Genomic DNA, 5,512 nt, shown 5'->3' with positions numbered 1-5,512 from the left:
CTATGAATAAAACGTATGAATATTTGTGTACAATTCTCTGTGCACATTTTCATTTCTCTGGAGTAAATATGTAGGAGTGGAATTGGTGGGAACATATATATTTGTTGTTGTTTGGTCACTAAGTTATGTCCAATTCTTTTGCAACTCCATAGACTGTAGCCCACGAGGCTGCTCTGTGCATGGGATTTTCAAGGCAAGAAAGCTGGAATGGGATGCCATTTCCTTCTCCAAGGATATAATATTTATACTTTTATTACATAAGGCATGCCTCATTTTATCATGCTTCATAGATACTGCTTTTTTACAGGTTAAAGGTTCATGGCAACTGTGCATTGAGCAAGTCTGTGGGTGCTATTTTTCCAACAGCATTTGCTTACTTTATGTCTCTGTCACATTTTGGTAATTCTTACAATATTTCAGACTTTTTCATTATTATATTTGTTATGGTTATCTGTGATGAATGATCTTTGATGTTGCTACTACAACCCAGTGAAGGCTCAGATGGTGGTTAGGACTTTGTGGCAGTTAAATATTTTTGTTTGTTTAAAAGATCAGGAGGAATTTAATCATTAAGGAAAATTTGATATTTAATATGATACAAGGCTTTGAAAAACATGGACTTTATTACTTTAGTACATAAGACAATAAAATGAAAATCACGGACTCGATGGACGTGAGTCTGAGTGAACTCCGGAAGATGGTGATGGACAGGGAGGCCTGGCGTGCTGCGATTCAAGGGGTCGCAAAGAGTCAGACACGACTGAGAGACTGAACTGAACTGAACTGAACTGAACTGAACCATCATTTTATGTACTGAGTTGGACAGAAAGTTCATTTTTTCCCATTAAGATGGCTCCAGTAGCACTTAGTTGTCTTTAACTTCATTTGAAACAATTTTGTTAGATTGTATTGTGATAGTTGTCATATCTGTGCATTTTTTTAAAAAAACTTATCAAAATTGGTGATTTTTGTGTAGTCATTTTAATATAGAAGATGGAAGGAAAAAGTAACATTTTGGGCATATTATGCTTTATTTATTACTTCAAGAAAGGAAAAAACACAACTGAAACGCAAAAAAAGATTTGTGTGGTATATGGAAAAGGTGCTGTGACTGATTGAATGTGTCAAAAGTGGTTTGCGAAGTTTCTTGCTAGAGATTCCTCGCTGGACGATGCTCCACAGCTGGGCAGACAAGTTGAAGTTGATAGTGATCAAACTGAGACATTAATTGAGAACAATCAACATTATACCACGTAGGAGATAGCCACCATACTCAAAATATACCAATCAAGCATTAAAAGTCATTTGTACCAGCTTGGTTATGTTAATCGTTTTGATGTTTGGTTTCCATATAAGTTAAGCAAAAAACAAAACAAAAAAAATAAGTGTTGACTGTATTCCCACATGCAATTCTCCACTGAAATGTTAACAAAAATGTCCCATTTTTAACACAAGCTGTGATACACAATGAAGAGTGGATACTGTACAATAATTTGGAACAGAAGAGATCATGGGATAAGTGAAATGAACCAACCACAGCAAAGGCCATTCTTCATCCAAAGAAGGTGATGTGTATATAGAAGGATTGGAAGGGAGTCTTCTATTATGAGCTCCTTCTGGAAAACCAAATGATTAATTCCAACAAGTCTTGCTTTCAGTTAGACCAAGTGAAAGCACAAAAAGCATCTGGAATTAGTCAACAGAAAATGCATAGTCTTCCAACAGGGTTAACAGGAGACTGCATGTTTCTTTGATGACCTGGCAAAAACTTATAGCTTGGCTGGGAAGTTCTGATTCCTCCATCATCCTCACCAAACACTGCATCTTTGGATTTCCATTTATTTTAGTCTTTACAAAATTCTCTTAATGGAAAAAAAATTCAATTCCCTGGAAGACTATAAAAGATACCTGTAACAGTTCTTTGCTCAACAAGACTACAAATGTTTATAAAAATGTGCAGATGGGGCAATTTGCTGACTAGGGCATTTGGTGCTAAGATAACTACCTGCAGTTTGGCCAATTTTGCTGACCCTTGTATACCATCCTTCATCAAGGACATCTCAGACAAAGCAGCAACATTGCCCTGAGCTCCCTCACTTATAATGGTGGCAACGCCATACACTCTATGAGCTCCCCCACTGCTGTTCACTCAGTTAATCCCAAATGGCTCCTCAGGGGGTCAAGGGATCTGGAGGGGTCGTGACATCTGGCAAGGAACTAAGAGCAAAGGAGGCCAATTCTCTTTGAGGCACAACATGCCCATTGACCCAGGTTTGGATCCACCCTGCATCAAAGAGGCCTCAGTAGCAGTGCCAGGCTTGTGCCGTGCTGCTTCCATAGGCTCAGGGCATAATTGGCAGATGGGTACAGAGAGTCACAGGCTTGGGATCTGAGACCCTGTATTTCCAGGATATCCCAGCATGTGACCAGCAATTTCTGCTCTAATGATATATAGCATGAATCTGAGGTTAGCCTGTGGGTAATTTATGGTCATCATAGGTGGTCCAGAGACCCCAGGGGGCATGTGGGGAGCTGTCAAAGCTTCTACAGCAAAGGAGTCTCTAAAGGCACTGATGGAAGTGCCCTTGATTTTAGTTTGGACAGATTTTAGAGACTTTTGTTGAAGGGAGCCCCGTTTAAGATGGCCTGATTTATAAATAGTGGCGTCAGTGAGATCAAGTAAAACTTGTAATTAAGTAATACAACGTCTTTAGAGCTCCAAAAGGACTAAAAGATGTTGGACTTGTGTGTCCTTAATGAATCTATCAAGTGAAACTCCTGAAAGAAGGACATCATCAATGTATTTAATACTGATGCTCCTGGGGAAAGGTGAATGCAATTAAGATATTGTTTGAAAAGATTTTGTATGATGGCAAAGATGTTGAGGGACCTCATGGGTAGCCCAGTAAAGGTGTATTATGTTCCTTCAAATGTGAAAGTGAATTGTGGTTGAGAAGTTGTGTAAATAGGCACCAAACAGAACATGCTAGCCAAATCTTTAGTAGCTAAATTACCAGTCTCTGGATGGCTGCTATTGCTACTGCTGCTAAGTTGCTTCAGTCATGTCTGACTCTGTGCAACCCCATAGATGGCAGCCCACCAGGCTCCCCCGTCCCTGGGATTCTCCAGGCAAGCACACTGGAGTGGGTTGCCATTTCCTTCTCCAGTGCATGAAAGTGAAAAGTGAAAGTGAAGTTGCTCAGTCGTGTCCAACTCTTAGTGACCCCATGGACTGCAGCCTACCAGGCTCCTCCGCCCATGGGATTTCCTAGGCAAGAGTGCTGGAGTGGGTTGCCATTGCCTTCTCCCTCTGGATGGCATTAATAATTTAAGTAATATTCAGTACTGGGTATGCAGGCCTTAATGGATAGGACCACAAGAATTAACACTGCTGTAAGCCACTCTGAGACATCATGATTTTTTCTAGGTTTAAGAACAGGAAAAACTGGGCTGTCAAATGGAAAATCAGTGGGAATAAAAACTCATTCATCACTTAGGTCTAATAAGACCAAATTAGACTTTTATCTAGCTTTTTTAACTCAGCATACTTAGAGATTCATTTACATTGTTGCATATATCAATAGTTCATTCCTTAGTGATGAGCAGTGCTTCACTGTATGGATGAATGACATTGTTTATGCATTCAGCTGGTAATGGGCATCTGGGTTATTTTTAATTTTATGCTCTTTCAAATGAAGTTATTCTGCATATCTGTGTACAAATCTTTATGCGCACATATGCTTTCACTTCTCTTTGTTAAGTAAGAGCGAAATAGGTAGGTTGCATGGTAGGTATATTTTTAATGTTTTAAGAAACTGCCAAACTTTTTTCCAAAGTGATACTGTTTTATATTCATACAAGCAGTCTAAGAGTTCTAATTGTTTCACATCCTTATGAACACTTAGTATTATCAGTCTATTTAATTTAACCCATTCTAGTGGGTGTGTAGTTGTATCTCATTATGATTTAACTTGAAATTTCTTATGACTAAAGATGTTGAGTCTCTTTTTATGTACTTAACTTACCATCTGTTTATTTTCTTTTGTGAAGTGTCTATTCAAACTTTTGCCAACGTAATTTTTTTTGCCTTCTCTTGAGTTGTAAAAGTTTATCTATTAATCCAAGTCTTTGACAGTATACGCTTTGAAAATATTTTCTCTCAGTATTTCACTTGCTTTTTCATTTTCTTAAGTAACCCTAGCAGAACAAAAGTTTTAAGTTTTGATGAAGTCTAATTTATTTACAATGATGTCCACAGACTAAGAGATTAAATATTAAGATGTCATTGCTTCAGGAATTATTCTATGGATTCAATACAATCCAAATAAAAATTCTATAGGGCTTTTCTTGTAGAAATTGGCAGGTTGATTTTAAATGATTTTTTAAATTATATAAAAGTGCAACTATATAGAATCTATAAAGGTCAGAACAACCTGAAAATGGCAGGGAAAAATTCAATTACACCTCCTACCTTATTTCAAGACTTTTTGTACAGCCAAATCAAGATGTTATGATATTTACATAAAGATAGAATAATAGATTAATGGAATCAAGAAAATAAAACTTCAAACATTCATGGTTAATGATTTTGACAAAGGTACCAATACAAGAAAATGGGGAAAGGATCATCTTTTCCACAAGTAAGGCTGAAATAATGGAATGGTTGTATGCAGAAAATAAGTTGATCTTTACTTTACACCACATAGAAAAATTAACTTGAGGGAAGTTAGCCTCACGGCAGTGTGAGTTGTTCCCTTTTTCCTTCCCTTTTGAAGTGAAGTTGCTCAGTCGTGTGTGACTCTTTACAATCCCATGGACTATATAGCTTATCAGGCTCCTCCGTCCATGGAATTTTCCAGGCAAGAGTACTGCAGTGGGTTGCCATTTCCTTCTCCAGGAGATCTTCCTGACCCAAGGATTAAACCCAGGTCTCCCACATTGCAGGCAGACGCTTTACCCTCTGAACCACAAATTGGATATCCATGAAAAAAAAAACCACTGCATAGCAGGACATCTGAGAGATCCATCCATGTGTGTGCCTGACTGGAACAGAGAGGAGGCCGTGGAGTGAGGGAAGTGGTGGTGGAGCCAGCAGTGGCAGAGGTGGTTATGGCAGAGAAGGTAGAAGTTGGTTCACTGGGGACCAGAGGAGGAGGAGGGTGAAGGCAGTGAGTGGATGAGTGGCTCTAGTGACTAGCTGCTCTCTCCAAAGAGAGATCATAGCAAAAAAGAAAAAAAAAAAGAGAAATCACAGTGACTAGAGGGGGTGGGTATGGGAGGGAACTACATTGGTAATTTAATAGAGATTACATTGAATCTATAGATTGTCTTGAGTAGTATATTCATTTGACAATACTGATTCTTCCAACGCAAGAACTTGGTATATCTTTCCATCTCTTTGTGTTATCTTTGATTTCTTTCATCAATGTCTTACAGTTTTCAGAGTACAGGTCTTTAGCGTCCTTAGGTAGGTTATTTTTACTATTTTTGATGCAATGGAAAATGGGATTGT

This window comes from Capra hircus, chromosome 10 (assembly GCF_001704415.2).
Source record: "Capra hircus breed San Clemente chromosome 10, ASM170441v1, whole genome shotgun sequence".
In the NCBI taxonomy this organism is placed as follows: Eukaryota; Metazoa; Chordata; class Mammalia; order Artiodactyla; family Bovidae; genus Capra; species Capra hircus.
Note: the sequence above shows the minus strand (reverse complement) of the source record.